General features: G+C 34.2%; 1 protein-coding gene across 1 annotated transcript in view; it reads left to right on the top strand.

Annotated features, from left to right (window-relative positions):
• DACH1 (dachshund family transcription factor 1) overlaps positions 1–23,826 on the top strand; it is a 426,141-nt gene that overhangs the window by 235,512 nt on the left and 166,803 nt on the right. The gene's annotated exons all lie outside the window — the stretch shown is intronic.

Raw genomic sequence — 23,826 nt, 5'->3', positions numbered from 1 at the left:
ATTATCAGCATCTCTCATTGTAAATATACAACTTCAATTTCTCCTGATTGTTTTTTTTTTTTCCTTGAGATTTGGAGAAAGAGATGAAAAGTGAATAGTCATTGTTTAAACCCAAACCAACAGCTTTCACTTTGCAGAACTCACTTGGGTCGTTCATTTTTCAAATACAACTTCACATGTGAGTTAACATGTTTATTGATGATATCTTTTGCGTCTCTGTGTCAGTGAGATCAAATGTATTCTGCCACTGCCCGGTATCATTTCTCTTTAAAATTTAGAAATCGTGTTCAATATATAATTTAGCAAGAGAAATTTGGCTATTATAAGATATGTATAAGATACTCTATCGAACATATGTTCATGAAGGACATGGTCATTCTTGGCAGTTCGATTAAATTTTCTTCTCCATGCAGTGTTTTAATAGATTATTTCTTTGGATACTCAGCAGCTCTCTACTTTCTGTCCAGTGTCAGAGAGTTAAGGGTATATGAAGGAATACTACAGATTATAGTAATAATCATTCTTACAACAGTTCCATGGGAGCATACACTAGGTATTAATATTAGCATAGGAAGTAATTGTCAAATATATACACAATATGCAAAATACCATTGCTGCAGTGATGCCAAAGGGTAGCTTCTAAAGGAAAAAAGGGGAAAATAGAACTTTCCGCATAGCACTACACAAAGGAAATATAAAAGAGGCAGCGATAATGGGGCTGATTTGAGAATAGATTATAGAGAAGGTGGCAGTTCTTAGAAGGATGAAAAGATGTGGAAGGGAGCCAAAGCTATGGCCTTACAGCTGGAAGGGATGAAGGAAAACATGACTGCTTGCATTTGTGCGGCTCCTAGAGAGAGGATAGAGGGCTGCGGGTTGTTAAGGTCATGGTTCACACACATAAATTCAGACTTTTGAAAATTAAAAACTGTTTTGAAATAAAATAAATGGATTTTAATTCTCTTTTTGGAACTAGTAAGTACATTTTTAAAAAAATAAGCAGCCTCCTTCTTTGGCCTGTAAAGTAGAACAAAATTAGACACTTTTAAAAACAACTAATTGGCCACTATAAATTTTAGTTACCATTGCAAAACAATCTGGATTGTTTTCAGAATTTTAGAAGAGTTAAGCGTTTAACGGAGGCTCTTCTTGCTAGTTGGTGTTGGGAATGGGAATATTTAAATTAAGCAATTTAACAACATTGAAAACAAAAGATATTAAAACATGATAATCTCTGTTTGAATTTCCTGAGCAGCAGAACAGAAGTTGACTTTGGAAAATCCAATAGGCATAAGATAAGGAGAACATGGTTCATAATTAGGCATTGACATACATTTCATATTTGCTATTATAGAATAACATTTGCCTACTGACCAAATTGTGGTTTACCTTAATTTTGGCACATGGGCTACCATAATGACTTAAAAAAAGAAGCAATTTGATTTTTCTTTTGTGTTCTAGTTGGCGGAAATCACTTTTCTTCCATCAAGGTATTTAGTTGGCTCTTCATGTTGCTTTTTAGTTTTGACCCCCACCGTCCAACACCAATTTGAATCAGGAGCAGAAATTTATTTGAATTTTCCTACAGAGTCAATATTTTTAGAGTGTGTTAACATTGGTGTCATTGCTAGTCCTTGAGGCAGGTAGATCATTTCTGTTAGATATATGTAGCTGATTTGGGGGGGAGAAATGTTATCATTGTCATTTTTATTCTAGTCTCACATGCTGCTGTCGTCTGAGAATTTATGATTTATTATCCTTCCAGAGCACACCCCCTCCCTCCTTTTCTAGAGATCAGTGAAAGAAGGTTTGGTGGAGGGGTTGGGTGAGGAAGGTACAGGGAACTCCTGGGTGTTGGGTTGAGTTCGCATAGATCAAAGTAGTTGCTGAATTGGGCTGTTGCTTTATACGGCCTCCCATCTTCTCTGTTTCTGACAGCAGTGCCTGCCTCTTGGTACGTGTTCAGCAATTACGTGTTCTGTGACTTTGGGAAGTTATGTAAACTTTCTGAGCCTAACATTGCATATTGGGGGAATGGCATAATAATATCCACACCACGAGAATTAAAGGAGATCCTGTTGGTCAAGTGTTTGTTTATTACGTCTGCTTATCCCATTGTTTGGTCACCAGTAAGGTTATCATACTGGTACTGCTTTTGCTATTATTATTATTCCAAATTTGCCCTCCTGAGAATTACCTTCTTCCTCTTTCTACAACCATGAACTATTTTCTTCTGTTTCCCTTTGTCTCTGTTAGGTATTTGTTAAGCTGTAGGCTTGTCAGTAAATTGAGGGGGGAGCTTTTGTGTCCTTTGGATTTTGTTTGCATTTGACTTTAGCTCATTCTAGTAACACAAAATGATTATAATCCCGTCCCAGTACTCAGGGGGCGTCCAGTCTATGGGAGGAATGGCTACATAAGCAGGCAGTCCAAACAGGATATGCTGGATCCAGGAGCATCCGCTAGCTAGCGTAGGAAGTGGTATAGAAGCATATGGATTCTAGGAGGAATCCCAAGAATCTCAAAGGCCTATATTTCAGAATACAACCTTACTGCTCTCATGAATCTATCAATTGTCTCTTTGAAGGAGTGAAGCCCCTCGGAGGGGTGCTACTTACATGATGTATTGTTGCTGCTCAGCCCTGCCTGAATATAGTGACATTTTTGAGATCACTTCAGGGTTCATTTTCTCTCATACTCATCTGGCTCATAAGTCATGGTGAACATTTTAGGTTCTCCTGTGTAGGAACATTAACTGAGTTCCCACCCCCAAATCCCCACCCCAGGTGTAAGTAAATCCATATTGCCTCAGAAAACAGATTTTGTGTTTGTTTGGTTTGGTTTGATTTGTCTTAGTGAGGTGAAGGGATCTTTTCGTTACACAGGACTCCTTCCAGTTCTTAATATGAATTGTCAAAATTAGCCAAAAAGGAAAAAAAAAAAAAAAAGAAGGTCTTTAGAGCAGTCGATGACACTGACAAATTATTATTTTATATCCCAATTTTACATGGTAACCTTGAGCTCACATCTTTAAACCAGAATGATCATTTTAGGAAGAAGTGAGGACTTCGGGATAGATCCTAGTGAGGCATCAGCACACTGAGTAAAATATATGGCCGTGTCTCCATTCTCCCTCATCCACAATCAATTGGATTCTTTTAGTTTAATATTTACTTGCTAAGATGAGATGCTAGTCTGCATGGTGATAAACAGTCCGCTCCTGGCATCTGAAGGTGACCTGTCAGTTCATATGGACAAATCTCCTGCTTACTGAAATGTACAAAATAAATCATTAAAGCAGGCAGGTGCTCATTCCCAGATTTAAATCACCATAGATTTATGATTTGAATTAATGCTTCATTTGGCCATAGAAATAGATGCTGAGACAAATGATATGCACTGGTTGGGGTTTCCATACTGTAGCCATCCTGATATTGATTACTGAGATGTCTTTGCAATCTCTTGTTTATATCAAGTACTATCTTGTGACAGGTTGGCTGATATGAGCTACATTGCAGATAAGAAGGAAAAATGTCCTGGATTCTTTTTAGTGGCAACACTATCCACAACATACAGGCCAGATAAATTGCTATTTTTTTGCTTTAGGGATTGATCTACATAACCAGCTTGAAAAAGTGCTGCTTGGAAATTGGGACTAGGATATTGGAAAGGCAGAATTTAAAACCGGTGAACCCAAGGTCAACCCCATAGTATCTATAGCTGTGTTTTTATCTGCTTATCTCTTTTGGGGGGGCATCATGCACATTTTTGAGGGTACTAAATTAATCACAGTCGATTTAATCTAAATAAAGGAAACTTATTTTTACTTCTAGTTTTTAAATGCTGTATAAATATTGACACAGTGAGCATCTCGGTAGTTTCTGTGTTATTTAAATACTTGCTAAACCTAATATCTTATTCCCTTAACTAACGATAACAAAGGAAATGACTCTTCAAAGATAAATACATTAAATATTATTCCCAAGTGCAAGACTTTGTGCACTATAATTTACCAGGAGGCAGGAAAAGACTGCATTTTTACCTTCTCTTAACATTTTATTTAAGGAAAACACTATGTACACAGTTTAAAGAATGCTCGGAGGATTTAAGAGGGACCTTTGCCACTAGCTAATATCTGACTCATAGAACTGGTAAACAGCTATCAACAATAGTAGATGGCTTGCTTAGTAGGAAATGAGTTCATATCTATTCAAAATGTGATCTCAAAACAGATGTCCCAAGAAAATCTCATTGTTTAAACTATAGTCAGAAACCCCTAACTGCTGTTATTTCTTTAAGGAAGTGAAGTCATCTTAAGACTTCAGAATGTCTCTTTCTGAACACCGTGGAACACAAGCAAGAGTATGCTGATGCAATGACCCGCCAATCCACACTCCTCACGTGCCTGAGATGTGCGATTTGTTTTCATTCGCTCAAAGTTGCAATAGTTAACAGGGATGTGGGAATTTCAAAGCAAACACAAAAACTTGAGTTTGGGATGAACAGCTGTGTTCTTCCTTAATATTCTTTACTCCTTCTTTCTGTCCATCAACAGCAGTAACAACAACAACACCACCACCAAAAAGGAGGCAAAGAAAAGCCAGGCAGATAGGAGATAAAATTATCTTACCCAGCTGACCATCCTCTTATTTTTTTTTTTTTAAACACACAAAAACACTCCTGCAGAAGTAGAATAGTTTATGCTGTAGTCATTTCCTTTCTTCTAACTCACGTGTGTATTTGGAAGGAAAAATTAATTTTATGATCTCAGGAAAAAGTCTTGGAGACCTTGAGAAAGCAAATAAAAGGAAACTGAGTACACAGGCCACCAAGCAGAGCTCTGCAGTTGCACATTGGATCCTCTGCCTTGGCAATGTTAATGAACCTCAAATCCTTCCTATAATTAGATGAGGGAATTGCTTATATTTTCAAACAGATGATGCTGCTATAATGAAACGATTGACAGGGAATTTAAGAGTGTCTACAGTAGTCATTTGGTTTCTGTTATATAAAAAAAAAAAGTTTAAAAAGAAGATTGGCTTTAGACATAGGTCCTGAGAGAGGTAGTAATTTACATAGCATGCTATGACAGGTGTCTTTGTATAGTAAGGAAATAAAATGGAAGACTAGAGAAATGATGGGCAGGTACAGCAATTTTTTGGGGAGGGGTGTCCTATGCTTATTCTGCTTAGGTTTTTTAAAAGGGGCCGAGGCTCAAGAGATGGTTCCGGATTGAGTGCACAGCTGTAACTGCTGATGAGCTAATTGCTCCTTATCTCTCAGCCCCATTCATCTTCATTTTTTACCAATTACTGAGAATTATCTGTGTTCTCAGTTGGATATGAGAGTTAATCCTTTTTGGTTAAGCTGGCAGTACTGTGAGCAGATTCCAAATCGGAGGGTGAAAAAGCCAAAGCAAGCTTGCTCTAAAAATGTCTCCAGTTCAATTACAGTATCACTGATTCATAAGAAATTTGCCATTGTTTAACAGATTAAATGTGGAAAGTTTTTTTTTTTTCCCAAACTTTCTTAATGTTTCACTGCCTAACAATGATTTGTAAGATCCTTCTTCCTGTCTGATGAGTAAATTTAACAATATGAACAGCCAGGGTCTTGTAAACATGGAAACACACACACAAGACTACCCTAAAAGGCCAAAAGGATTCTGACACATGAAATGAGACATATTTTAGAACTGATAGCTGTCAATTTATATATAAACACTTTAAATTGATGCTTTTGCTCTGTGACTTCACATATGGTGAAGAAAGTATGTCCAAACATAAACCTTTTCACAAATGTCACATTAGTGAGATTTTAATGGAAGGACCACGTAAGCATCTCTTGAAAGTGTAGGAACTACCATGGTTTGAAATTCGATCGATTGTGAGTAAGCCATATGGTTCACATCATTCCCTATGCAAAAGATGTCTTCATATCCTGACATTCCTCACAAAATTGCTTAGCCCAACATTAAAAATCTAAGAAGTAGTAAGCTACTCTTTCATACATTTCAGTGCATTTGTAGATATTTAATACTTCTGGCATTTTTCTTTATTAACTATTTTAAATATGGTAATCTAATGTGAAAATATAAAGAACAGACGGCTAACCTGAAATTGTCAAAAATTAGTGTCTAAGATTTAAACATCTTCTAACATGATCAAGGTAAGTCCTTTTAGATGCATCCACAAACTGAGATGGGAGAGCGGAGAGCAAAATATGACAGAAGATTTAGCTTCTAGTAGTAACATAGCTAATAAATAACTCAGCTACTCAGATAAGTCTCTTAATTTCTCAGGTTTCTTATTAATAAATAAGCAGCTTGATGCTCAGTTACCCTCTTGGCTCTAAAATTCTTTGATTTTTGAAAACTCCATAGAAGATAAAAGGCAAGAAGGTATACTTTATGGTGATTTCTAAAATAAAACACAAACCTGAAATAATGTAAATGTTCAAAACAAGACACCATTAAGTATATTTTGATACACAATTTCCCATACTATTACAGCAATTACACATGATAGGTAAGGGCTGGAAAATATTTAATTTGAATATAAAAAATGATATAGAATTTTATACCCTTGTAATATATATTTTTATATATATCCCCATTTCATTAGAGTTGGAAGGAACTGAGCATGTTATTGTGGTAGAATTATGAATAGTTTCTCAAAAAGTATAAGATAGTGTTAAATTAGATTATTTTTAAATGACACATGAGTATGTTAAAAACTGGTCATTTTATTAGGCTCCATTTCATGATTTTCTAGCAAATGCATCATTTTCCATTTTTTCTCATGACTTTTTAAAATATCTTTATTGGTTATGTAAAAGAAGAGAAATACCAACGATCATAACAGTGACTATTTATGGAAAAAAATACATTTCAATTTTTAAAAAAACAGTTTCTCACTTAAAAATTTTTGAGCACATATTTCTAAATCCATGCTTATACATTAATAAAATAACCAGAGTTTGACCAGTAACACAAACTAGCTTCCTGTATGAATTACTAAATATATTTCATGATATAGATAAGTGGAATGCAGAGAACATTTCCACTTTTTATTTAGTGTCTGCTTCGTTTTCATGACGTTCATTAATTGATATGGGTAGTTGAAGAACATAATTAGGAAACACTAGCCTAATGTTTTTGTTTTAGTTTTAATGTTACTTATTCTTACTAATGACAGGGCAGTGAAGTAACCCTGATAATTCAAGCATTTGTGTCTTAAAAAATGTAAATTAAAATCTTTTATTTGATATTTTATTCTTATAATCATAAAACATAAGGAAATTCAGGATATACTCACTTGGATATGTTATAGGCTAGACTCCATCTCATTCTAGCGGATCAAGAGCACTTATGACAGCCTTGGAAATACAATTTTCATTGAGAGGAGCCCTAAAAATGATCCTTGTCAATCTATACCAACATGTCATAATGTTCGTATAAACTTCAAAAATATAGTGGGAGCAAGCATTTCAGTTTAAAATAACCTCAGGCCTTCTTCAACCCTTTTAATGTCAGATAACTCATTTTATTCATTAATATGACTGTTTTACCTATTTTACATTTTAACTTCATATGACGATACACAATTAAATGAAGCTTTGACTTTGGGTTCTGTAAATTATAACATATGTATATGTTTAGTGATAGAAGTTTCAAATATCCCAGGATGACCTGATATTAGAAAGTTTATTCTTGGGGCGCCTGGGTGGCTCACTGGGTTAAAGCCTCTGCCTTCGTCTCAGGTCATGGTCCCAGGGTCCTGGGATCGAGCCCCACATTGGGCTCTCTGCTCAGCAGGGAGCCTGCTTCCTCCTCTCTCTCTCTGCCTACCTGTGATCTCTATTTGTCAAATAAATAAATAAAATCTTAAAAAAAAATTAGAGAAAAAAAAAAAGAAAGTTTATTCTTGGAGCTGTCACTAGGGTGTTCATGGTCCAACATCCCTGTGAGTGTGAGCTCCCCAAGTTTATAACTCAGAGCCCTCTTTCCCTGTCACCAGATATGGTGCTGCACAGTTGTGCGACTGATTCTTCTCCAAAGTGTCCAAATCTTCCAAAATCGTACAGAGTCATCTGTCTGAATCCTGGCCTGTCAAATTGAATAAAAAATGGAATAACTAAATGATAATAAGTAAATAATGCTGTCGTTGACATCAGTGCCTGAAAGTGTCAATTCACTTAGGATGAAATAATGTGGCGTACATAATCTTGCAGACTCTAGATGCCCCCCTCCCCCTCCCCCCCGCCCCATGAACCTCGATCATTTGGAAAAGAGGAAAGAAGAGAGGACTTAAATATGGTTTTCTTTAACAGCAGGTTATAATGGAAACACAGACCCTTACATCCAGTGCTGAGAGAATTACCAGTTTGATAATGATTAGGAATGTTGTTATTAAAACAGTATGTGCAGTTCATTTTCAACAGTTTTGAATTAGAGTGTGCACTAATGAAACAGATACGGTTTCCTTCACAAAGGGCAGATCTGTGAGTTAATATCGCTGCAGCAGTGCCTCGCAGACCCTGCCTTTAGCTCTATTTGTATTTCACAGCATGATAAGCAAAGAGTGTTGATTTCCAAGGATCCCGCTGATGAAAGGTAATGGCATTATTACATCTTTATCTCAAAAGCAGAACTGAGTGGTAAATGATTTTTTTTTCTCTGTTGCACAAAAGATTTCTTGGTTAGAAAGCCTTTTTTATTTCTTGACTCGTTTTGGTCTTGGAAATGAGATGTTATTATTTAATGTCTGCACAGCAAGCTTGAAAGCACCTAATAGCGAATGGATTGGAAGTGAAGTACCTCCTGCTCCCAGATATGGATCTTCTCAGTCACACGCTGTACCAGCTGTCATCCCAGCCATACTGCTGTGATTTAATTAGTCTGTTTATGTCCTTTCTAATAATATTTCCATCTCTATGAAAGGGCAAATGCGACAGGGACTTTTTTCCTTTCTGGTTCTGCAGACTGGAGAATGTGGCCTACATCTGATATGTGGGGGCACAGGATTGAATCACCATTCCTGTCACTTCAAGCTGTTGATAAATTGTTCAGCCAAGAAGTGTACTTACTTCCTTGGGGTCATTTGTAGTCTGGGAGTGATAATCTGCATAGGGACAAAGGAGAGAGGATTTGCGTGTATATGTGTGTGTATCCAGCCATATATATATGTTAGGCGTTGAAATATATATATATATATATATATATATATATATATATATATATATATATAATGCAGGTGTTGAAAAGTTAACACAAATGATAAGAAAATATGAGCTCCGTATTTTTACCAACGCTGTGCATGTTTTTATGGCACATATTTAAGTCTTTTCATCAACTGAGTTCTTGCAAAATTATAACATTTCAGGAATTCACAGGAAAGTTTTCCGCTTTTTTTAAATGAGGCTTCAAGAAACGGGTTATTCATCTGAAATTTTACATGTAGAACTGCATTGGTTGGGATCTTTGGGAAAATCTGTTTTATACAATATAGTACCTTTCCGGATATCCAGGGAAAGAAAGGTTCGCCATCTTTATAGAACATTTAATAATTGTATTTTTACTTAAACTTTTCCCCCAAAAGTATATTTAACTTAACAAGGTAGCTTATGCTCAAAACAAACTCCACACACAGAATTGTGTAAGAAAGCACAAATTAATAAGCAAATAGAAAGGTGATAGGACTTTATTAAATATAAAGTGGTGATTAATAGTTTATACTCAGGCTCTATGTGTGCCATTTGAGTGACTCAAGGCCATTCTCAAACCCAGAGGCCTTGTGAGTATCCTTGCTTCTGCCTTAGGATTCTAAATCTCTAATGTCTTATGAGATACAAATCCATATAAGAGATGGAAGAAAAAAGGGTTTCTGAAACCAATTTCAGTTGTTTTAATTTCACTCATGTTTGTCTTAGAAACAAAAAGTCTATCATTTATAAATAATCTTTTAAATAGTTAATTAGCTCTATGTGTTTTAATCTGCTTTTTAGAAATAGATTGCTTTTTCTTTGTTTCTCTATAATTTATCTAAGTGTTGAAATTGTGTGACAGAGTCTTCTGAGCTCTCTTCTTTCTGGATTATTTTGCCTTTGGTGTGTCTCGATTTTCCTCTCTCATTCTTTACTTTTGGATAACCCAACGACATGTTTGGAAGAGGGCTTGTTAAAACAATGGGTGTCTATATATTGACAATGTAAGTCCAATATTTATTTTATGTAAAAACAGCAAGGTTAAAAAATGCTAATCTTCTCAAGATGGTCATATTGTTTTAAAATGATTTCCTCTAGCAACCTAAATGTCAGCCTCTCTAGAGTTGCTGGTGTTAATGCACACAGGTATGTGTTTACTTTCTTCTTGTTTTTTTATCTACCTATCATTGTCCAAACCTGTGCCTACATCAAGAGCAAATGTCACACTCTAGAATTTTTTTAAAAATAAAGATATCAAATGAGCATCAGGATTATAAAATTTCTTGTTTCTCTTAGTAAATGATGGTGCTATTTTTCTTCCTTTAGTTTCCTCTTCTTGATAATATATGACCTTAGCAATAAAATAGCTAGATATCTCTTTCTCTGTCTTTTTTTCTCTCTCTCTCACACACACACACACATATTCAGTCACTCATACTTGTAGCCCAGTATTTCAGCTTTCAAGAATCTCTTATTAACTTTTTATAGGTATAAACTAGCTTTGCTAAATACATTTGCTTAATTATTTTATTTCATAAAATGTACACATTTATTTCGCTGTCTTTTCACTGAGGTCTAATTTCACTGTTTTCTACATTGGCTAGACTGTGGAAAGTAAACGTTGATGATTAAGTTATCTTGACATGAACCGTTTTCATGCTTTGAAAAAACTCACCACGAAGCATTTGATGGTATTTTTTATTAATTGGATAAATGAATTGTGAGATGTGTGATTGCATGATGATGTACTCATTTAGTTGTTGCTTTTTGCTTTTACTAATCTCTGTCATATTGGATTTATAAATGGAATGGAGTGACCTTTGAAACTGTGATGGAAATGAAGAGATAAACACAACTTGAAAGGACAAACCAATTAATATCAATATGTTTGTTACACATACATGAGGAATTTTAATCCTTTGCTCTCTACAGTAAATTTATGATTCATTTGTTGAGTAAAGGAGCATACTTTTTGGTAGTCACAGATTTTAATCTTTTTTTTCTAAAAATATATAATTTTATATGACATCATTGTGTATATGGCACACAATTAAGTTTTTTTAGTGCATGAATATTGGTATTGCCATAAAAGGCATGACGATATCCCTTTTTTTTTAAAAAATTTCCAGCGTAACAGTATTCATTGTTTTTGCACCACACCCAGTGCTTCATACAATCTGTGCCCTCTCCAATACCCACCACCTGGTTCCCTCAACCTCCCACCCCCCGCCCCTTCAAACCCCTCAGATTGTTTTTCAGAGTTCATAGTCTCTCATGGTTCACCTCCCCTTCCAATTTCCCTCAACTCCCTTCTCCTCTCTAACTCCCCTTGTCCTCCATATCCCTTTTTAATAAGAAAACAGCTATATGTGTGTGTGTGTATATATATGTGTGTGTATGTGTGTATATATATATGTGTATATACACATATATATATTCAAACATTTGCATATAAGGTACTTATCTACATTAATATTACCTATTTTTAAATAAATATTGTAATCCTGATTATAGTTAATTCTTGAATAGACTTCTCTTGTAAATTTAGACTCATAACTGATCCTTTCCATTGTCCATAGAATAGATTTAGATTTTTTTCTGAAAATCCTGATTCAGGAATTGTAAGTAAAGCATTTAGTGTTTTAACTTGTTGACCTGTAATGTTAAAAAATATTGTTGAAAATCAATAAATATGCTTGAGTATGCTTTTAAAATAAAATATGAGTAGCCATTTATACTTTCTTCTTACTTTGTACTTTCTCCTTTGCCTTCCCATTTTTTACCTAATTGGGTTTATTTTCATTAAACACGCCCCCTCCAAATCAAGTTCTGCTGTGGTGTGAATTTTAGAACACTTGTGCATTCTATCCCCTTTAATAGCTTAATTATAGAATATAATCAATTTAATATACAGGTTTTGAAATATTGCCATTGATGCACAACAAGGAAAAAAGTAATACAAGCTTGACATTTTAAAACACCAGCATTGAAAAACTTTCACTTCTAATTGATTTTTAAAAGAGTTCCCTAGAAATGTGAGCTCAGAAATGTTTATAGCAGCTTTGGCAACATTCCAAAATGTTTACCACAAAATGTAACTCAGCAGTTTCTGAGTTCTCTCATCAACTAAGAAAGATGTGTCCATAATTGGCTTAATCCATGCTGATATTGAAACCCTCCCCCACCCCACATAGATATTATTTTTTTAAGACATAAATTTAAAAATGATTCCTTCAAAATAAGAAGTGTCTTTACTTTCACCAGAGAAAAATTTTTAAAAAGAAAGTTATGGATGAGCAAAGCATAGATTCCTTTTATATTTTTAGGAAATTATGTATTTTCTTCACCCTCACCTTTTTAAAAAATATATCAACCTTCAAAACTGGTAAATCTGACAAAAAGGTGATTTTTTAAAGATATGTTAATATTATAGCCCTTCTTATGGTTGATTGTAGGTATAAAAAAGTTCCTCAGACAGCTAAAAATATTAATGGATATGACAGCCATTCTATTTTAACAAGCAACCAGACCAAAATATGAGGAACATTGACCACAAGCAATTACTTTAAAAGGCTACTGCTAAGTATTTCAGGAAAAATGATTTTGTTGACTAGTTGTTTGTCAGTTCCTGTACTTTTTTTATTGATTGCTTTTGAATATATAGCCCCATGATTGAAAATGTTGCTGGTAATATCTTCTCTTTATAGTGCCAACCCTACTTCCTGTGATGGATAAGAAATAAATTTATACACAATGTACATAAAGTTTATTTAGATCTCTGCTTTCTAATAATAATTTTGTAGTGTGAGGCTTCTTTGAAATTAAGTCACAGAGTAATCAGAAACTTTGCAACTCTTTTACTTTTCTGGGTCTTTTATTATCATGTGTGATTTTCTCAGATGTGATTAGCCACCATAATGTGGTATTTCAAAGTATGATGAACCAGAACAAGACAATTATTTGTAAGCATTTCTTCTGGAGATGAAAACTGCCATAATTGTATAACATCTATTTATTTCCCCCAAGAATCTGGAGTGATTTGTGGTTTGAAATTTCCATATAGAAACTTATACAATACAGGCAGTATTACGTTTAGTCAATAACCAGGATCGGATTAGTTATATATAGATCACTAATGATGAGAAATAAAGGTGACAAAAATAATGGATAAAAAAAGAAAGAAATTGATAAAAATAGGTAAGAAAGTCATCTAGTAGATAATGTTACTTAATTTATCAAAATAATTCATTACCTAATACAAGTCACATCTGAGAAGAAGGTTTGTGTGAAAATCATATCCCTCAGTATCAAAATCATGTCTGGTTTTCTCCAAATTTAAACTCTAAAACTGTGTTAGAAGTAAACATTTAAATGTCATCATACTTTCTAAGCATGTGTACACACACACGCACACACACATGCATATATATAAATAGATATATTTGCCTACTTTTACAACTATTCAGAACCTACTGGTCTATTTTCAACCGTGATTTAGATTAAAAGAAAAGAAAACAAAAACAAAACAAAATTAAAACCTTGAACATAATGCTGTCAAACATCATTTTCACTTTCTTAGAGCCACAGGCACTGTCTCAGTAGAGTCCTCTTTGACTCCAAATTCTAAGATTCACATCTACTCATCTTAATACCTCCAGTTTGCCACTGATATGCCCATTTCTTTTCTCTTAATTTTCAGACTCCCCCAAACTTTTTAAGTACTGTGTAATATTTACTGCTGTCCTCCAAAGAAGTTTTTGGTGGGAGTGTTTGTGTGGAGGTGGAGAGAGGGAAGGAGAGAGAAAATAAGGAGGAGAATTTTGTAAGTGAAAACTGAGAGCCAGCACAACTTTGTGGTTAAGTGTTGAGTCAAGAACACAAAACCTAGTGTGGAACTCCTTGGGTGTAATCCAGGGCTCCATTCTGTATACTCTTCTTAGGACATTTTTGTGTCAAACTCAGCCTATGTTTCAGTTTCCTTATCCCTGTCATAGCTATAATAATTACAAATATTTCATCAGGCTCTTTGGAGATTAACTCTTTGGGTTAAATTTGTTCTCAGAACACAACCTGGCACATTGTAGGCACTAACGTACTATACCAAAGTTTATTAAATAGAAAATAAAAATAAAATAATAGAGTGTACTGACACACACACATGCACACGCATATACACACTCACAACTATCTTCTAAAAAGTTGGTAGTTTCTAGTATCCCCAATGTTTCGACATTATTTGGAACCATATATATGTTTCCCCCTACATACCCTCAACATTCCTTACTTATCCAGAATCCTTACTAGTTGACTCTGATTCAGTATTTTTCCAAAGTGTGTTTTATTGATGATTTGTTACAGTTTGATCCTAGAGTTCTGCTTAGGAAATATGCTACCATTTTTAGATGACACAGCTACACTTTTAAAAGGCACATACACATTGAAAGTGGAAAGAAGTAGCTAGTTATTTCATTGGCACATTTTTTTTTTTTAGAAATTGATAATCAGCCTGTAAACTTTTAATTGAAAAGTTTTGTCTCATGTTATCAGACAAATACGTTCTCCAACTCTAAAAACTGACATTACTTTATTCAGTGCACATAAGACTTCCCTTAATTAGCCCTTAATAAGCTTGGTTTAACTGGGATTTATGGAAGAACAGTGGTCATTAACATTAGCCAGATTAAGACTGTGTTAATTACTATTGATAGATAAAATAACGTGCAAAAATGGTTTAAATTATTCCTATACTTATGAATTGAAAATAAGTTTGAAGCTTTTAAGTGGAAGCTATATTTTATTTATACTTTAAAACTGAATATTGCCTTCCATACATGTAGGCATAACAACAGAACACATGATTTCATATTTTAAGTTTTATAACTTCTTTACATTTACTTTGAATTAAAGATAACTGTAAAATATCATTTTGGATAATTTCCTAAGGTTAATGTATGGAAAGTTTTATTCTTTTATGATTTATTACATGTGATTTTAGTTAGATACAAATGAGTATCGTAATTATACATTATCTTCAAAAGACATAGTTACTTCCTTTTTTAGTAACTGATAGATCCAAATGATTTCTTCAGTCTTGAGGGGATTTTTATGATTGTGGCAATTTTATATTAAGGCTATCTTTTATTGTTGATAGCTACCCTTGCTATCCGTTTTCCTTATCATATATGGAGTTAATAATAACTTAAGTTTAGCGATTTTTCCCCTCTATGCATCAGTTATTGTGCATTATATCAAGTGAAGGCATTTCTCAGGATTCCTCAAGTAGTTTCTGTGCCACCCATTGTCACACCATTTCCTTGAAATGGCTCTTGTAGAATATATACAATATTGAATATTAGTCAAAGCAAATCAACCAACAATGAGCTCTAGATTGATGGAACTAATGGAATTTGCATAGCTTTCATTCCACAGAAAATTGTGCAACCTAGCAATTAAATTTTATAGGGTTAATATCCTCTCCTCTAAATGATGTAGACTATTCTCTTCCATTTAAAGATCTGTAATATTGCCTGAGTGGCTCAGTGGGTTGAGCTCCCAACTCTTGATTTCAGCTGAGGTCATAATCTCAGGGTCCTGAGATTAAGCACCCTAATGCTCTGTGCTGGGCATGGAGCCTCTTAAGATTTTCTCTCTTCCCCTTCCTCTGCGCACCACCCCCCCCGACCATACACACACTTTCAAAAATTAATAAATATCCATAGCAAGACTTTTCATATGGTCTCAAGCAAAATGAATGATAAATAAATATAATCTTTTCCCCAGCATGGACTCTGACTCAGTATTTCCCAAGCATAGTAATGTATCAACCTTTTTTAAAAAAAAACCACATGCCCAATTTAGAAAATTTAGAGTCACACGTGATGTGTCTCTCTTCCCTTATCCTGCATCTACTTTCATTTATAATACTTCACTCTGTGTGTTTATTCTTCTTCCAAACCGTATGTAGGACTCCTATTCCTCTCTCCATTGCAACTACTACCAGTGTGGTAACCCAAGTTAGCCTAATTCCAGTCTGCCTGATTTTACTCTTTGTCTTTTACATCCTTGCTCCTTATAACAGTTAACTGTGGTGATTGTAAAGCATAAATTAAATCATGAAATTTGCCTTTTAAAAAGCCTTCAGTGGCTTTTTATTGTGCCTTGAAGAAAATTCAACTTCTGGAAAACCCTGCGCAATAAGGAATGTATTCTACCTCTGCTCTCAAAACCCTGTAAGTTACGCTTCCCCTTACATTCTCCCCGTGTTTCTTGGGGTCCCCAAATGCACTGTATACCTTTCTTCTCCTAAGTTTTGTTAAGTCTGAGCAGTGAGCCTTTCTTCTCTTTATTCTTTATTTTTGTAACTCCTGCTCATTGTCCAGCCTCTGCCTAATATCCTTTCCTGATGGGAAATGGGTTAGTTCTCTTGTTCTCTCAACCTGTTACATACCATACCATGCTGTTCTTTCTGCAGCATTTGGAAGAATGTGTAACTTTTATTTGCAAGTCTCTTTGCTTCGTAACCATCCTCCTCCATGAGACAGTCAGGCTGCTGAGGGCAGGGCTGGCTTAGCTGCACTGATGGACATGTGTTGTCAGCATGTGGTTGTACAGCAGATAATCTAGGAGGGAAATGGTGGGATTTGGGAACTAGAAGAAACCTTGAGCTAGCATTTGGTAATGTACACCTATACATTTCAGCAGCAGGTGGTGGCATGCTAGAGCTGGTTCTCAAAAGTCAGTCTTTCAACTGTCAAAGAATTTATAAGCTAATTGTTAAAATAAAGTCTGTTAAAATGAAATCATATGAATCTAGAAAAAAATAAAAATAATGGCTCTAAATACTCAAAACTTTAAAAAAATATGAATGCTTAATGAACACGTGCTCTGTTAGGCAAGAATACCTCTGTATAAATATCCATCTTACCACTGGCTTTCTCTTTACTCTTTGTATTCCTCTATACTCTCACCAGTTAGAATATTTCCTTCATTTCAGAGTGAAGTTCAAGCTGCACTTTGCTCAGTGTCAGCGTTCCAGGATTTTACCACGTAAAGTTTTAATTCTCATTTTCACATCTATTTTTTCTTTCCATTTAATCTGAGACATAAAATGTTAATATTGTTGGCATTTCCATTTTACAGATGAGTAAATTGAATCTCAAAGGACATCATTTCTTGCCTGACATTTTGTGACTTTTAAGGTAGTGTCACTAAAGGCAGGACCCTCTCTTTGGTCTGCTATGTCAGTATTTATTCCAAGTTATCACAAGAGGGAAAAGAAGGTTCATTCTTTTAAAAAATATGTATTAAATTAGAAATCCAAAAAGTTGATTTCCAGTTTGATTTTACTAGTACTTATCCAGGTGAACTTGAAGACATAATGTAACCTTTATGTATCTTACTCTACTAAGGTTGGTTAGTTGCAGGGATTAGAATTAAAAGCTCTCGATATATACAATTCTGTGATTATATAAAGTAATATTAACATAAGTATATGGTATCACAAAGTCACTCAAATCAACCTCCCTATTATGGAGGGGGAAGTAGGATGTTACTATGGTGATTCGAGAACAGACTGTAGTAAGGCATTTTGATTCCTTAGACATAATTCACAGACTATAGAGAATATGAAAATAAAATTTGAGATGGGACCCTGTCAACTTTATTATTTATCACTTCCCAGTTTTTTACACTTGACCAACAAATTGCCCTAAAAGATATAACAAAAAAACATCTTTTGTGACTCTATATTCTTGTTTAATAACTATTTTTTAAGTCATTCTTCTATGATTGTCCCCCAAATAATATGTATTCTCTATATCTGAGCTATTTATATGATATGTTCCTTGGATTATGCTATAAACTCTTTGTGGCAGGGACCTTGTCTTTTTATATGCTCTATAAAGTACCATGCATACCTAGGGAATTTTATGAATAATAATAAAAAAGGAGGCCAAAAAAAAAAAAAAAGCTTTCATCAGCAGTGTTTTATTTTGCATGTGAATTTAAGGATGAATTCATGCTATTGTCCATATTTCTAGAGAAACAGCTGCTTATATTACAAAAGTTGACTATGAAGAAAGCATGGGATATTACATCTGAACATTTACATTGCTGGTAAAGGAAAAATAAATGAAGCAATACAATTTGCTTTTTCCTGTCCATTACAAAAATATTGCCAAGTCTGGCATGTGGTTCATAAAAACCAAACATTTTCTAACACAGCTGTGCATGAGGAAATGAAATACTGCAGGTATCAGAAACCACCTGTTTGCCAGAACAGGAGTTTCAAAAAAGATAAATAGCGGAATTTTATACGGGTCCCTGTTGTAGGTCTATTCTACTATTAAATCTAAAGCCTTAGTCCTTGTTCTTCAAACAGGTGCTTTGCATGTGAATTGAAGGCTGGATAAGCCCATGGATGGTTCACTAATAAACACCACTGGTTTTTCTATTCAGTACACAAGATGATATTGAATACAACTGTCAAAGATAATTTTGCAACCAGTTCAGTTTTAAACGCCCCAAATTATAACAAACCACAAATTCCTGTTTACTCAAAATGCTCTCCTTTCTCTCCTTCATCTTAGTTGCAAAACTCTCATGAACTTGACAGTGTTCTCCCTTGATGAAGAGAGAGCCTGAAATATGCCATAAATCATACTGAGCTACCAGGGAAATTCAAATTGCTGTAAGCACAAGTACCGAGGGACCGCTTAGGCACTGCCTGAGCCATAATGCAACATTCACAATGAGATCATTGCGTCATAATTTCATTCTGGCTGTGATTTGCTTTGTGTGTAGGGGCTCAAATGTCAGAGAGAGAGAGAGAGAGAGATGAGAGCTGTTGTCAGGTTAGATTTCTCTCCTATTTTACATTAAGCAAACAATCAGAAAAACACCATCTATCAAATATTTCAGAAACTAAAAGCTTCCTTGAAGTTTTATGTGCATAGGACATTTCTTGATATATGCCATGAAGGTATTTTAGCACCAGCATTTCTAGAGACAGTTAAGAGAGATTTATTTTTGGTTCTTGTTTACTAAGAGTTGTTAAGTAAGTAAACTATTGATACCATAACCACTAAGGTTAATGAAGGTATCTATCAAGCAAACAAAACCCAAGAATATTTCTAATCTGTGTAAAATATCCATATCTGGAAAATTATTGCCAAATTGCAATTATAGTCAATGTTTATGTCTTCGTATTACAATAATTTATTGAATTTTTACCTGTGCATGTGTATGCAGAAATAATATGTATATGTATGGTTTTGTGACTTACATGGATGGCCTCTCTCTAGGATTCATCTTTGGCAACTAGGAGATACTTTTGAGTTTGTTTTATGTATAAGAATCCAATTACTAAAAACAAAGACAATTTGCCACATCTTTAATATCTGAATAAAGAGGTATAATCATGGCCTTGAAGTGAAGGTACAGGTATGTGACCATTATTGCTTTCATGTGTAAGCAGTAGAATTTTGCCTTGCATGGTAATATATAACTTAGAATATAATTTAAGCCTCTATAAGCCATATAGGTATAAGCCATATAGGTAGTCCTGCTTTGTTGTCTAGTTCTCATTTCATATCAGAGCAGGTAGTTATTACCTTTTAATTATGCTTAGTAATTAAAACAGTTCACAGATTCCTGCCATGCTGCCCAAACTCTATCTTCTCAACTTGGCAATTCTAAAAAGACAATCATATAAACTGCAAATGAGAATACTTTTTTCTCTTCTATCCAGATAGTTTTGCTCTTTATTTTTATTTTATATTTTGGTATCTCAACTGAGTGGATTGGCCAGACTTTGAAAACAAAGTTGAATGTTGATTTTCCGCCTTTAGATTTAGAGAGAATGTGTTTCTTTTCTCTCCCTTGTGTAAAATAGTCTCTGAAGGCATCTGAAAGTTTATTTATTAAGATGAGAATTTTTTTCTTTTACTAACTTAATGTCAAGAATGCTTTTTGATAATATACCTTTTTCCACATTGCCTTTAGCTCGTTGTGTTTGCTAGAACAGTAGCTAATATTATATAAGTCTATTTCAGCCTTCAAACTAGAATGAAAGAACATGGTTCCTTTTTTACAGTATGTATGCAGCACTAGGAAAACATCAACGTATCCCTGTATGTATATAACATTGTGATACACATGTGTGTGTTTACAGGATTAACTTATATATGGGCATACATGTATACATACATACACTTCATATTACCTACTCTACTTATTCAGGAGTGGCTTAGGGTAAACTTTATTATAGTATCAATGTTGCTTAACATCTGTGTTATAAAATGTTACTTGATTTAAAGAAAGAGTTTCTACTTTTCTCCTTTCAAGGTTTAGAAGAAAGGAAAACAAAAACAAAAAACTCAATTCATTCTTCTTGTCCAAATTCCCATGTGGCTTAGAACCCCTTTCGTACCTTCCTCAATTACACGGTATCTTCTTTTATTTGTTTTAAGATTTTATTTATTTATTTGACAGAGAGAGAGAGACAGTTAAAGAAGGAACACAAGCAGGGGGAGTGGGAGAGGGGGAAGCAGGCTTCCCACCAAGCTTCAAGCTCCATGTGGGGCTCAATCCCAGGACCCTGGGATCTTGACCCGAGCGGAAGGCAGATGCTTAACGACGACGCTAACTGGGTACCCCTACACAGTATCTTCTTAAAGGCAGATACAATTATATCACCCAGATGTTTATACCTTTATTTCCCCAAACCAGTTCTGTATGTTCCATGACATATATTCAGTAAATCTCTGTGGACTGTGCATCTAAAGTTTGCAAAGGCTCCCGTTCTCTCTTTGGCACAGATGACTAACTAGTTATTATAGGAAAACAGTAGTGAGAATGAATTTGGCATACTCAAGTCCATGTATTTTCCTTTTGAAGTACCACTGTACATTAGTCCTTATTGACTCTAGAATAATTTAGTTTTGAGTTAAATTAAGTGAACAAAAATATCATATTCTTCATTTTGCACATTTACTATTGAGCTAATCTGAGATGTTTGTAAACGTGTATTTAATTGACTTGTTTATATTTGAGGACTTGAGGGTAAAGTTTATTATTAAGAATGTTCCAGTAGCCATGTGGTAATAAATACCATTTATGAGTCCAATTTGGAGTGAAAGTCTCATATGGGAGGCATCACAGTCTATAAAATCAGAAGTTCTGAGTTTGAATCCTGTTGTAGCGCTACTTTGTGTTCATAGCCACGCCCACATTTTCCATTTTCTTTCATGTAAGATGGACACAGTGACATTTAGTTAATAGGTTTGATGAGTGAAATATTTTTTAATGTGCATGAAAGGCTTTTGAGGCTGGCTTGTTTTATGTGGATGCCTGAAATGACTGTGAATGTGGTCATTATTCATGTGACTTAAATACATATATGTGATATTGACTAGTCCTATTCAGGAAAAATATATTTTCCTGATGCATATATAAGGCTGGTTTGTAAATGACTAAATTCTCAGTCCAGCTTTATCTCTTTATCTCTCTTAAGGATAAATTCATGATAGCTAGGTCTTATCCATAAAATAAACTGTTATCTCTATTACAAGTATATTAAAGTTATTTCTCATTCATAATATAAATTTTGTCCATGAATTTGAAAAATTCTGGTAGAGTGGCATGATGATGAGTTAATAATAATAAAACTGTTGTTCTGATGCCCAGAACTAGTGTTCTGGGCATCAGAGTCTTTACTTAGAAAATGAGGGGGGAAGTAATTTTCAAAATTTCTCATTTAAAAATTCTTTGATTTTATATGACTCCTATTCCTTTGAAGATGGTGTACCTGATATGCTTTCTGAATTTTGTTGGTATGTTGCCTCTTATATGTTTTAACTACCCTCCATAAAGTACCAGCCTGCAATAGTAATATATGTATTATTGATGATGAAAATTTTTATATATACTTAGTGAAATAAGTTTATCATAACCTATTAGTTATCAAGAGTATTTTTTCTTAGAATTAAAATGCCAACAACCAAATTTATAAGGGACAAACACTATTCATATTTGATGATAATTGAAGTTTAAACCTGGCTTTTAAAGTCAAACATATTTTAATGCAATATTTTTTACAGACCCCCTTTTTTCCAAGTAACAGTGATATCCGAAATGCATTTATTTGAGGCATTTAGAAAAACTATTTTAGAATTACATGGGTTGGTAATTTTATAATCTAACTCTCTTAATATTAAGATCATAGCATATAAGGTATTACATTTTATACAAAATAATAATGAGCCCGTACAATTGAATTTAGAATGGGAATTTTTAATATCAAATAGAAGACATGCAGTGTAAGGATTAAATTATCATATTGTGAAAAAGTTATGCAGGTGAACACTATGTTTTATGAGTATAGAGTACAGTCTGAATAAATCTATGAAAAGCTCTTTTTTTAAGTGCAATTATTTGCTATAATGTGTAATTTTTCCTGCCCTTATGTTTATTTTAATTTTAATATGAAAGAAATGATCATCCCATTTTCTTTGAAAGTGGTATAAAGGTAAAACCACAAACCTCTTGAAAGAATTCCTTTGTTCCCAATCACATGAATGTTGTTGGAACAAAATTTTGCCACCTGCCAGAGGCTTTAAAAATTAAATCAAAAGGCTCACTGCTTCGAAATACTCAAACCAAAGGTAGGCTTCTGGATGAAAATGTAATGACTAGATCATTCTCATCATACACTTATTATTGTGCAACAGAAATGATGGCTCTTTTGCTACCTTTCACAAGAGAATAATTCATAAATAAAAATGAAAATATTTAAATCATGAATAATTATTCTTTCGTCTTACCTGAAAAATAGAATCAGGTTCTGAAATTGAGGGTGTCTCACTATGCTCAGTATTAAAACTTCCCAAAAGAAGAAGAGAGGAAAAAAAGGTGAAGTATTTCTAACACTAGTTAAAACAATTCAGTGTTGGCATGCTTCATTAACTGTTTGCATACAAGACAAAAGTGCTTTCTGATGAAGTGGAAAACCAACTTGGGACCAATTTTCCACAACATAAATTCAACACTCATTCTACCTCTTGATACCTTTGTATTCAAACTACCAAGAAGGTTTTTCATATCTGTCGTATCATAATCATTTTTATACTCCTCTTTTGAGTTCTCCAATCCTTGAAAATATTTTTATTTTGGATTATTTCCTGAGACGAAATTTAAGACTAATATTTACTATTTGTAAAAATAAATGTGAATTAATTGCATTGGCGGTTATCAAACTGATTTAGTAAGAATCAATTCTTCCCATGTAAGAAACATGATAAAAAGAGTTTTTAAATGGACAGCTTAAATAAAATCTTGGTTACACTCAATTTTATTCTCTCTCTGTCTCTCTCTCTATATATACATATATGTAAGGATCATAAGGCCTGTGATGTATTAAACATCACTCAAATTTAACCATCATATATGATAGCATTTTGATACCAACAGAAGAGTTAGCACTTGTGTAAACTAGCAAAGGAAGTGGAGGAACACCATTATTGATCATTGTGTCACAGTAATGTGGCTTCTGTGGTAGGTATGTCAGTTCTGTCAGGCCAAAAGAGAATAACTACAAAGTGCCACCAAACACAGTGAGGTCATCCA

This window comes from Lutra lutra, chromosome 3 (genome assembly GCF_902655055.1).
Source record: "Lutra lutra chromosome 3, mLutLut1.2, whole genome shotgun sequence".
NCBI lineage: Eukaryota > Metazoa > Chordata > Mammalia > Carnivora > Mustelidae > Lutra > Lutra lutra.
Note: the sequence above shows the minus strand (reverse complement) of the source record. Positions and strands in the feature narration are given on the sequence as shown.